We start from the raw sequence: 13,589 nt of genomic DNA on the forward strand, positions 1-13,589 counted from the left end.
GCCTTGTTTCTGCTTTTCACTTGATGGGACAAATTTCAGAGCCTGGAGAAGGTCTTTTGCGTTGAGCCTGGTTATTAAAGAGGTGGTAGCTGCTTAACTTATGATAATGGGGGCTAAAGATGCTTTTGTCTGGTTTGATGGAAACCTGGCTTGAGAAACTGGTCTCAGAACTAGCTGTTCAGGAGTCTGAGTCTTATGGACAGCTGCGTCATCCTCTGTTACAGATTTTGGTGTCTTATCCTAGTAGGTAAAACCATCATGTCAGTTTTGAAGAGGTCCATTTCTTCTTCTTTGAGTGGTTCCTGATCATATCTGTTGTAGGCAGCTGGGACGGGATATTGTGTATATAACACGGGATCCACAGGTGCTGTGTTGGGGGCCAGTCACAACCCAGGTACATTCCAGTCTTCTCTGGCCTTTACAGATTAAAGAATTGCAAAAATATTCTTGTGAAATAGTTTACTGTACTTCCGATCCTCACCTCAACTCTGCTGATGATATCTTGGGTCATAGTTATCTCAACATCTCCCCAAAGCCTCGCTTTCAGGGAAGTTATATCCTCTTCTAGATCTGCCTTGACTGCACATCTTTTCTTAGCCTTAAATTTGATTGTAGCAACTTTTTCCACTGCCTTGGCTTCAGACAAAGACTAATCTGTTCCATTTGTACAATCCCTCCCTTGGGTGGGCCCCTCCAAACCAGCAGCTGATCTATCTTTATCAAGGTCCACACAGTCTTCATCTTCAATTCATGGTTTCTTTGCTCCTAAAACTTCACCTCATTTTAACTAGAGCAGATCCCTGAAGACCTGTTTCTAGGGGCGCCCTTCTGTCTTACTTGCCAAAAGGTAATGTTGTTCCAGGAGCCCTCAAGGACATCTTCTCAGTCAGGGCTTCCAACCATGGCCATGTTTTCAGAAGCTGCCTCAGGACATCAACAGGAGGATGAGAAAAGTACACATTATTAAATACAAATATGATAGAATCCAATGTGGGGTGCTCTCTGGATTGGTTTCCTTTCCCGTCTCCCCACCCTATGTAGCTGGTCTTGACATTCCAGGGTTACTATAATGCCTGACAATCACTTTGTTTTACTTCATCACAATCTCCTTTTCCTGGGTGTCGTACTGTTGCCGAATGCTAGGGACACATGTGCCCCCCCCCCAGCCATCTCTGATAGTGATAAGGGCAGCGGCCCCCAAGTCTCCGAGGACTCACACTATAAGGCCTCATAAGGGTATATGAGATAATCTTAACTAGGCCTTTCCTGTTTTATGGGTTTTTGTTTTTTGTGGGTTTTTTTGAGAGAAGCAGGGTCTAAAGGGCAAATTTACAATAAACACCCCCTTCAAGAGGGATTTTCTTATAATTTCACACTATGTCTAAAGTTGATCTCTTAACTACCTGCCCACACCCACCTAAACCTGCTTTTCTCTCTTTATTTATTTATTTAAATTCAGTTAATTAACATATAATGTATTATTGGTTTCAGAGGTAGAGGTCAGTGATTCATCAGTCTTATATAATACCCAGTGCTCATTACATCACATGCCCTTCTTAATGTCCCTCACCCGAGACTCCATCACCCCACCTCCCTCCCCTCCAGCAACCCTCAATTTGTTTCTTATGCTTAAGAGTCTCTTATGGTTTGTCTCCTTCTCTGATTTCGTCTTGTTTTGTTTTTTCCTCTTTTCCCCTATGATCCTCTGTTTTGTTTCCTAAATTCCACACACGAGTGAGATCATATGATAACTGTCCTTCTCTGACTGACTTATTTCACTTAGCATAACACCGTCTAGTTCCATCTATCTTTCTGATCAAAATAATCTTCATTTTTATAAAGGTTTGAGGCAAAAAAATGGGAGAACAAATTGTCAAAATTTCAAGAAAAATCTTACAGGTAACACCTCGGATGACTTCATTAGTCAGGTTGCATCTACATGCTATGGAAGAATGGGATTGAAGAAGTGCAGAAAATATTTACTGCTTTGAAAACTGCTTTTTGGTCACCCTAATAGTATTATTTTAGCTCTTTGGGTTTTTTTGTTTTTTTTGTTTGTTTTTTAAAATACCTCTTTCAAGGGGTTATATGAACTTAGTAACCTCCCCCTTGCCAATGACCAGAGCAGGGTCTAACAGCTACATCACAGGTGTGGTGAGGCCAGAGCTTCATGCCCTCTGGGGGAACTTCTCTCATTGTGCGTTTCTGGAAGGCAACTCGGAAAAATGCATTCTCCATCTTATATGACATTTGTGGGAAGTTTTACTTAAGGTCCGACCATAGAAAAATTAAAGAAGACATTGATCTTGAAGCCTCCAGTTTCCAAGAGGGGAGGGGGGTGGGACAGAGAACAGATGGTGATGTTCTAAATTAAAAGAGAAATGGGATGTTATAGAGCTATATTCAACTTGTCATTCTCAAAATTTGCCTCACATTTTTATTTTTTAACTTGAATTTATTCTGCTGAACATCTTCTTCAATAATATCTTCAAACTTGCTAGAAAAAGCAAGCAATACAATTTTTTTTTTTTTTTTAGTTCAGGCTACTCTTTCACTGAAACAGTCCAGAGATGATTGTATTCAGTTTTATTTTTAAAATCTCCATTTATCAAATACTAGCATGTGAAGAAAACAGATGGTTTGATCTGAGGGTTCTTTTTGTTGTATGCAGGCTAATGTTTTAAACATCATGCCAAAATTTGATTTGTAATTTTAAAATTGCTATTTTCCCAGGCTGAGCTTGGGGTATTCTCAAAATTCTCAGCCTCTCATGAAGGGAAAGCAAGATTTTTTGCATGTGGGCTAATTCAACGAGAACAAGAATGTTTAAAGGATGCATTTTAAAAAAATCAAAATGAAAAGAATTTTATTGATTCCAATGTAGAAAAAAATCTGTTTTTAGGACGTATACTACTTATTGTATCCAATAGATGAATGTCAGTTTTCAAATTTTCACTTCTTTTTTAGTTATTAAAATATTGCTATCTCAGCATCTTTGAAAAGAAGCAAACTTAAATTCATCTTTCTAATCTTTTATCTTTTATGGTTGGGTAGAATTTTAGAGTTTATAAAACTTGCTCATACACATTATTTCATGTTATCTTTCAATTAACCTACAAAAAATTTATTTTTTCCATTTACAAATGAGAAAATTGAGGTTTAAAAAAATATCTTATTTAAGGTCAAAGAATATCAGCTACGGAGTCAGGGCAAAAATGAGATTTTTATATCCATTGCAATTCTTACGAGTACCTATCCTATGTAAAGCACCATTCTGACACTGGAAATAATAAAAGAATAATAATTATCTCAAACAGTCACTGAGCACTAGATGCCAGGTACTATACCAAATACCAAAATGCATTGTTTCCTTTTCCTTTCATCTTTTCAACAAATCTATGAAATAGAAAATATTAAAGTTCCCATTTTACATACGTGACAACTGAGGTCTAGAGACTTACTTAAGGTCATACAGACAGAAATGGGGAATTGTCACCTCTTAATCATTTAACAAGCACATACCTCTTTTTGTCTAGGTCGCGGTTCCCGCCTCTGTGCTGGGGCTGCTCAGGGAGGCGGTCTCTGCAAGACGGAGCCACCTCTGGAAGCACCGGCTGCCGTGATAATGGCCGCTTGCTGTAGTGTCTTTGCGTTTTTGCATGACCCTCAAGTTGCCAAGATGCAAACCTAATTCAAAGAAGCTAAAGCAAAAAGGATGTCTATTGACTCATCGAATCCAAGGGAGGGCTGAACAACCAAACCACACGCCCGTGAGAAGGGCAGGGATGCTGCCGGTTGCGGGCGCTGCTGGAACCAGAAACGTCAGTGCTGACGGAATGCTAGCCATCTCTTGCTCTGACTTCTTTGTACATGTTGGCATCATTCTTCGTCACTACCAAGGGCTTTTTTTTTTTTTTCGAAATAGAAATCTCCATCACTGGTAGCTCATGCAATTCATCTTTTGACTTTCACCAACAGAGAGTCTAACTTCCTTGGGTCTAGTTGGAACAAAATCCCCACAAGGGCTCTGACTAGCCTGGCTTATATAAGAAGCCACCTCTGGACCAGTTCTATCACACATGAACCTGCAAGAATTGACATGTACACCTGTGCGGTTTGTGTGCTTGACAAAGGTGCCCAGCCACAGGGCATGTGGGGATTGCGAGGAAGCCCAGACTCTGCTCACCAAGACGTACAGCTTGCAATAGGCGTCTTTCTGGAGGAAGGAATGTCCTTTGCTTCTCTCAGACAGTGGGGCTTGCCACACTGGGCACCCACTGGGCTGAGCCCTTTTTTAAACGGGTATAATTGACATGAAACTTTATACTAGTTTCAGGGGTAAAATGTAATGATAGGATATCTGTATATATTGTGAAACAATTGCCCCATAAGTCTAGTTAACATCTGTCATGATACATAGTCACAAAAATAATTTTTTCTTATCACAGAAACTTCTAAGATCTACTCTTAAAAACCTTTAAATATGCAATACAATAATATTAACCACAGTCATCATGCTGTTTGTAACATCTGCATGACTTATTTTATAACTAAGAAATCTGTACCTTTGACTCCCTTCACCCATTTCACTCCCAGTCCCCTATTTCTGGTAACCACCAATCTGTCCTTTGTATCTATGAATGAACACCCCCAACCCCAATTTTTTTTTTCACACAGATATTGATTAGGTTTGTGGCTGTTCCATGTAAAATATGACAGTTTCTGAGGAAATAATACATTTGTAGACAGAGGAAGAAAAGGGAAGTATCAATTTCAGGAAAAGAGGAGATGCTCAACAGAACACTGAAAGGGAATTGAAGCTGCTTGCTGTACCAAAAGGTTTCTTGCGTGGTAACAAACAGTGAGTGAATTCCCCTTAGAAAACTATTTCCACTATTTCTACTTCATGTAAATTTTTAAAAAACAGTTTCACAATGAAGTCATGAAAAAATGGCAAATAGGGGCTAAAATGTGAGCCGAAACCACTGCCCTTTCAAGGTCTAATAGCACATGGGGGGAGGGGGCGGCTTGTGACCCCCCAGGCATTACACATCGTCTCTTCAAGGTGGCAGAAGCTCTCTCACAGTGGATTTCAATTAAACAATTTCATGGTTTTTATGAGAAAAGACAGTCTGACATTTAATAGAGATGCTGATAGTCTGATAGTCTTCACCAGCAAAGTGCTACTGAAAGCAGCTCTGGTTACATTTAAGTCATATTTTTAGCACCGGAGCAGCAAAAAATTTAAAACTTTAAAACCAAAACAATTCTCATGGGTCAGAGCAAGGTTTCCTTTGGAAGACAGTCACACCACCTTTACCAAATAGGCTCAACGCCGAGGGCTGTAAGTGCTGAGACAGCCTGTGTTTAAAAATGGCGGCAAAAGGCTGGACCCAGGAGCTTGACCAGCCAGGCCCCGTTTCAGCGCAGGCCACACACCTCAAGCCATGACACAAAGCCCCCCGGGTATTTATTCTGAGATAATCCATTCTCTACTGGCGGTCTTCTTCCCTGGGTCACATATGTGATGTCGAGTGCCAGGTCTGCAAACGTTATCAGGCCACATGCAGCCAGGGGAAAATCTGACATTTCAAGGGCCGTGATAACGAACTGTACCGTTTCATCTTGGGTGGCATTTCCCCCAGCTAGAGTGGTTTTTGAAATTTACACTCTACCTGGGTGGCCGCCATTTGCTTTAGCTCCTTATTGTTCCTGGCTCTTTTCCCCTCCCGTCGATCCTTCTTTAGTAGCCCACACTCTGATGTCTTTGATTTGCCCACATCCTCCTGCCCTTCCTTTCTGCTTCCTTTTTTCTTAGGGGTTTTCTTTGTTCAATTAACGAGTTAGGACTTCAAGAAGTGAACAGCCATGGAGAATTGGAGAAGTAGAAAGTTGTAGCCAAGCCATTTAAAGGGGGGGGGGTGCTCTCCCTGTCTTGATGCTCCTTCTCTCCTTCATTTCTCTTATTTCTCTATCTTCTTCTTACAATTCACGCATCATCTCCTCTCCACTTACTCTCTTGTCTCTTTTTCATCTTCCCTGTGACCAATGCCTCCTTACACAATTTCTCTTGTCGGGAAAGATAACAGTGTATTCAGTACATTTAAAATGTGATGATCGTTTGCTCGAGTAAAGCAACCTATTCTTTAGCGAGGGACTCAAGGGATTTCTTGGGAAAGATGTGGGGTGTGTAGGAATTGTCAGACTCTACACCCATTCTCACACCACTGCCTTTCCCTGCATGTGGAACTTATGGAAAGTAACATCTATCACTTCCAGGTGGTAGCTTTAAGCACACTTGGCCAGGCCCTCTTTCCCTCAGCCATCGTGACTGGCCACATTTCTGAAGGTGCCTGCCCCCTTCACAGGAGTCTGGGAAGGAGCATGACTTTGAGCAGAGGATACATCTGACTTTCATTAGGCACAGAGATAAGCAAGGAATAAACCTTTCTTATTTTACGCCACTGAGATTCTTACTTGTTACTGCAGCATAATGTTGTTTTAGCACAGGAGCTGATAACAAGGAAGACAGAATGACATGTTTCCTACTGAGTAACCCTCGTGGAAAATTTCCATTTGCACCATGAAATTGCAGCTTGCAACTCACTGAGATCGGGAAGGTAGGCCAGGGACAGAGGCTATTTTTAGTGCTTAGCACCTGAGTTTTGCTTGTGCTTCAGACAGGAAAGAACTATATCAAATCAATTACTGTGCTGCTTGCGATATTTTCTTCCTACTCCCCACTCTCCAGCCCTCAGCTGGGCCAGGTGGTTCTTTACCTGTGACCTCGGGGGATAGGGGCACTTCTCTCTCCTCCACTGGTGTGATGGAAACAAGACGGAGCTGTCTCTAATTGCCCACAGCACAGCTGGAACCAAGCTGTACCTCTAAGCAAGGCTTTAGCGAGGATTTGGGGAAAATGGAAGGGAGATGCAACCCTAAGAACAACTTACATTGCTGACCAAACACAAGCCTGTTACAGGAGCTCCTGGCTCTCCCCATCTCTCCAGACGCGATGGAAGCTTCTATGCCTGTTACACTCTCCAATCCCTACACCACTCCCAGCATCAGAAATGCTAGAGGAATCCCCCTGCCTTAGACCAATGGCCCCAATGGGAAGGGAAATTTTCTCTTTCCCAACTTGCTTACAAAATCCTTATTTCTTGGGACGCCTGGGTAGCTCAGTGGGTTAAGCCTCTGCCTTCGGCTCAGGTCATGATCCCAGGGTCCTGGGATCGAGTTCCGCATCGGGCTCCTTGCTCGGCAGGGAGCCTGCCTCTCTCTCCTCCTCTGCCTGCCTCTCTGCCTGCTTGTGTGCTTTCTCTCTCTCGCTTTCTGACAAATAAATACATAAATAAATAAAATCTTCAAAATCCTTATTTCTTATCTCAGGCCTGATCATCCTGAGAGTATCCGCTCCCTTCAAGGAAACTGAATCCTCGCCTTCATGTACCATGATCTGACCCTATGGCCCCACAAGACAATCACACAATTGTATTGGGAAGGATACAACAGGCTCTGCTATGGCAACAAACAACCTAAGACCTCAGAAAGTCACTCATAGTTCAGCAAAGTCTTTCATGTGGTCTGTTACTGGCATTCGGGGAATCTTCTGATCATGCTTCTGTGGTGTTTAGTTTTCAGAATTAATCGAAATGTATTACTTTCAGACATTTCCTCTTACCTTGTCTGGCAAAATCCTACTACTTTAAGTGTCAGTTTCTCTGTGAAGCCTTCCCTGGGTCTAAGCAAAGTGAATTCTTCCATTCTGAGTAATTCTGTAGCACTACCCTCTATGCCTTTTTGACAAAATCATTTACCTTATTATATTGTGATTTTCTAGAAGATATCCTCCTGAGGACAGGAATTAGGTATTTTTTCTGCCTAACACAGTACTTGGGATAAAGGAGCCTTGCAATAGAAATCACCTGCGTGGATAGGTGACATAATGATGTCATTCCCCAATTTATTCTTGGATCATGCATGTATGTTTCTGTCCTGTGGGGCTGTGGGATATAGTTATTTAATGTACATATATAAAAATGGTTATATACATGAATATATGGTTACAGATATAGTCTGTGTAGCATCACCTCTAAAGGGATGTGTTCAGAATAGTCCATATTGAACCTATCAATATAGTTCATGGATTGATATATACAAAAGTTTGAAAACGACTTAGGTAGGCAACCACATCCTAAAAAGGAAGCTTGAAGTTCTTATTTGCCGAATAAGGCTTCCCATATCCTGTAGTAGTAACCCCATATTCACCCCTGAGCCACTCCTTTTGTATTTTAAATTAGAACTTTTTAAAACACTTTCTTTTTTTTTTTTTTTTCCTTAAAAGCACATGACACAGTCTTATATACATAGCCTGGTAGTTTGAGATATTTTTAGTATGAAATAAAGGAAATAGATGGATGATTTTTTTTCTTGACAAGGATTTTTAAGCTCACATGATAAATTAGCTTTTGCAACATATTTCTTCATCTGAGTTCTCCTTTTCTGGCTTCACCCCTTATTTCTTGTGAGATGAGCATGTTAAACTTTGCTGAAAAAACAAGAAGACAGAGTAGCAGATTTTAACTGAGTTATTGTAGAATTGTGTTGCTACATTTCCCCCTCTTTTACAGTAGTGGTATTTTGTCATTTGTCAGCCCGTGCAAATATCCTTTTTTTCCTCCCATAAGTCAAGAATGACTTCTTTTAGGGCATACAGGATAAGTTGTAATAACACATTTGGTAGCTCCAAATAATTCTCTTCTATCAATGTACACAGTGAATGTTATTAATGGTAAAGTCTTTGCATGGGCCCTGAGAATAACCAATAACTCAACTTGTCAGCATTTTGATAACTACAGGCTTCAATTTAACATGAAGAAATATAGGATTCAGTTTAGCAGTTTCAAAAGCAATGAATACAGATGATGAAATCTCTTCTTTGAGGCAAAGAGACTGAAAATTATTATACATAGACACTTACTTCTAATAATGTCATTTCAATTTACTTCTCAGTTGCCTGATATTAGAAGTATTTGTCCAGGAATTGGATGAGAATTTAATCATTATTTCAGAGCTCCTGGCCCAATCTCAGGGACCAGCAGAAAAATCTTATCAGCAACTGGGAGGCAATGCTTCTCATCCCTTTCCTACACTGTTGTCTCTTCTCTCTTTTCCCTTCCAAGTTTATTTCGAACTCTTCCAGAAATGGTCCTCCTTCAGGTGGGAACTAACCACAATGGTAGGGTGGTTGTCACCTGATGTGGCTTTTTGTCTGGTTTCTTCTTCCATCCTCACACACTTCAAAATTCAGGTCAGGCCTCCTCCTTCTAAAAACTCCCTCTGTCTTCTGAGACCGGGAAAGCTTCAAATCCCATTGCGATGCCATTGCTGGGTGCCACCAGCCCCTCCCAACTTTCCCCAGCTGCAGCTGCAGGCAGGCCTCTCCCAAAGTACCAGCCATGCTTCTCAGAGCCTTGGGAAGAGTTAGGGGACAGCACCCACTTTAAAGCTCTCTTCCTGGAAGATTCCCCAAGAACCTACGTTAGCTAGCACCAAGTATTGCTTGGTTTATGGTGTTAGTCCCACACCTGCCTTACGAGTTTGCCCTTTTCCCTACTTTCAGGCATCTTGCGTTTCCCTCCCTTACCAACCTCTATCGTAATCATCAGGATACTCCTCATGTGGCATCTTGGGCCGTGGGCTCCCTGAGGGAAGGTACCACATTGTCTACTTCATCGTATTCAGAAAGCCTGGCGTAGTGGTTGAAAGTGCTCAAAAAATATCAATAAATGAACGGATGAATATTAAAAAATCACAGACAGCAATATCATAAATGTTGGCTTGGGTACTTCTTTTCTACATTTCTAGATTTCTGGCATCTATTTTCTAATAGGATTCTATTTTGCCTCTAACCTCAGCTCTGACATAAAAAGAGCAGGCCCACTCTTGGAGACGGTATGTTACAGTGAGGCCAGGGACTGTCCTAGGAACTGGTCATCGGTGTAGCAGAGTTTCAGGCCACCAGCTTCGTGTCACTGAGGACAGCAGCAGCAGCAGCTCATTCTAGAGTATTTCTATCATACAGCTACAATGTAACAAAATTACCCCCAAAGCACAGACAATAGTAAAATGTTGTGAAATAATTAAGAAGTGGAGGAGTTTTGAGTGCTTATCATCTTAGCTTTTCATATAATTTATTTCATTTTAAGTTGAATAGAATTTTTAAAATTGCCCTATGTAGCAGCTGGCTGGCAAAATTCCTGATAATGTAATAATTTTCTCTCATGAAAGTGGTTTCAGAAACCACTGGATAGGACTCTTCTTGACTAGCCTTCAGTACCAAACCTTCCCCAGACCTTTAGTACCAACCTTGAACCCACTCAGGATCACTCCACCTTCTCCCTTGCTAGTATTTTCAACCCCAAATATCTGCTCTTTGATTGAAACAACCCGTTGGCTTTGGTTAGTGGCAGAGAAGTACACAGATTTGTAAAAAAAAAGAACAGATAGACTGGAAAGAAGATTGGGACGTTCTTGAACTTTTCAAACCCTGCAACCTTTTATCAAGTATCAAGTTGTAGGGGAGTAACCCGCTCCAACTTACTATTTTTATATTTGGCACCACAAGGCATTTCGGTGCCTCACCACCTCCCAAGTCCTGGTCGATTTCAGTCACTCACTTTCTATCCAACTGTATTTTCTGGACTGTAGATCGCCTTCTCAACCTTCTAGAATGTACAAACAAGTTTTAAAATCCCACTTCAAACTAGAATTGTGTCTTGACTTCTGGAGGAAGTGAGGATTCCACCACCATTACTTATTCCTACTGCCCCACCGACCGAACCAAATTTGCTCTTTTTATTTTCTTAATTACAGCACCCCCCCCCCCCGCCAACAGCCCTCTATGGGCCTTTATTTTGTGACTAGTTCATGACTATACTGAGTATTTTCATTGCCCTTTTATATGTCTACTTCAGCCTGATGTTCTTGATGAGTAGTGCTCAGGAATCATACCCATTTAATTTTCTTCGCATCTTCCTCCGGAAAAAATCATGAGCGGCTTTACAAATGTCTTTTCCTAGCTGCAGGGGATGGGGGTCTTCACGAGGAACTGATTGATAGGTGTAGAACCATGCTCAGGGGCGGCAATATAGGAAATAATCAATCTTAGAGCGCGATTACTCATTAAAGAGTAGTCATGATGATGATCCTAATGCTTTTGCGCTTCTGGCATGGTCCCCGTGTCCTAGCACATTATGCATGCCCCACGGCCTCTCAGGAGATTGTGCCAAGACACACTCAAAAAGCCACAGTCATTGTATCTTTTAAAATGCATTTTCTAAGTTATGAATACATGAGGCATAAACAAATTCTAGCTATTCTGTGCGTTATGAGTAATGAAACAATATTTCAGTTGCTTTATCCTTGAAAACAGTAACAACCATTAGGGTTTATTTCTAAATGTTTAATTCATCGCCACAATCATCATCATCTGGGCTACAGATGGCAGACCTACTTCCTAGAACTCTATTTCTAAGTGAATGGCATTTCCCTGAACAATTCTGTAGAGAGAACATACAGTATTTACATTCCTCTCAGTTCTTTGCATTTTGCCCAAATTTACAAGCATATTTGGGATGAGAATGATGTCACTGAAGAGTAAGTGTATTCTCTCAAATGGTTAAGGGGAAAAACTAAACTAGACTAGAAGAAAAACACTTTTAGAGAGATTCTTTTGGTTGGGTTGCTTTTTTTTTTTCTTTTAAATTTACATATAGCTTACTCAGTCTTTTTGTAAGGGCACACTTATCATTTCCATTCTGATTTTCTTTGCTCATAAATACCTGACCAAACATAATTCACTTAATTAACAGCTCTCTAAATAGATTGAGTTTGCTGCCTTAGGGGATAGACACTGGAGGCCCAAAACTACTGAGTTGTCTGGCAAAACTCCGGAAGGGCCTGATCACAGTCTTGGATGGAAGAAACAGAACAGACTGAATCACAAATGACAATAGCAGAGACCCAGACCTCTGGGCACAGGAGTCGGGGGATGGAGAGGAGGTGAGCCTCCCCCGTTTTCCTTGTCTAAAAGGCCAATGGTAGGCACAATATTTATGAATTCCAGTGATACTGAGAGACATATCCACAGAGCTCAAAAATCAGAACAGGCAGATGTTCGTCAAGCCAGGTTACTGGAATTTCTGGAAATTACATTTCAGTCATTTGATATGACCCTTTGTTCGCTGGAAGTATGAAACATAGGAATAAAAATTTAAAAGAGAAACAAAACAGACAAAATGAAGTTGATTGAAACCAGCAAAATAATGTCTCCTGGGCTGACAGAAACTTATACCGTGTACAGCTGAGTACTGGAGCTACATTTCTGAGGTTTGGAGGTTTCCTGCTAACAACGTGGATTTGGGGACCGCAAGATACCTGGGGCAAAGGTGGTTGAATTAGCTGGCTTTGTGGTTTTAGAGAGCAGTTATGAAGTTCATACAGCTGAGGTTAAAGTGTGCCACGTGCATTGGGTGAAATGTTTGTGACTGTTAATTACAGATTTTGATCAGCACTTTAGGTCTCTGTATTTCTTTACTCCTAGGTTGATATGATACTTGACCAACAAAGAGTAACCAGAGGGAAAATTAATATACTTTTAAAGATAGATTACCCCACTTAAATTATCGCCTGTGGTAAATGGTTCAATGTTGCTGTGTGATTATCTTTTCTCATTTCAGCCCCTGAAAGTATCCTGATGGTGGAGCTCAGGCTCTGCCTCCAACTCAGGAAATATGACACACCTGACTTTATGTATTCAACCACCGATATTTACTAAACACCTACTCTGGGACAAGCATAGTGCTAGGCAATGTGCTACCAGCTAAAGCAGCAAATTACAAAAACTTGGAATGGACGTGGAAAAAGGAGTGTAGAAATACAAACTGTACTCTGAGATTTTGCAAAAAACCTCATGCCGTGGCTGAACAGTGCTGGCCTTCAAGCAGGGTGAGGGCCACAAATTCTTGTGCTTGGCCCCCAAGTTGCTCTTCTTTTGAAAAATAAACTCAGTATCTTTTTGTTTTTAAATATTTTATTTATTTATTTGACAGAGAGATCACAAGTAGGCAGAGAGGCAGGCAGAGAAAGGGGGGGAGGAGGCTCCCCACTGAGCAGAGAGCCCGATGTGGGGCTTGATCCCAGGATCCTGTGATCATGACCCGAGCCGAAGGCAGAGGCTCAACCCACTGAGCCACCCAGGCACCCCTAAACTCAGTATCTTGAATTAGGAGATTATACACACACACAATTCCTATTTCTATTTCTCTCAAAAAATCAGAAAATCTGGACCAGTACATATGCAGGGCCACAAGCCCTTGGATGTGGATAGTGATCCTCATAAGGCAACTGAGTTTTCCATTTCAACAGTCTTCCGGTGGCGAGGGAGTAATGGCCTGTTGCTATTATACCCATGGCTTCTCCCATTTACCCTACCTGCCTGGCTGAAAAGAGACTTGTGTCTCTGTCTTAGAATTCTGCCTGAAGGCTGTCTTAGATCCTCTAAGACAATAGTACCTCACAGTGTT

This window comes from Martes martes, assembly GCF_963455335.1.
Source record: "Martes martes genome assembly, chromosome: 6".
Classification (NCBI taxonomy): domain Eukaryota; kingdom Metazoa; phylum Chordata; class Mammalia; order Carnivora; family Mustelidae; genus Martes; species Martes martes.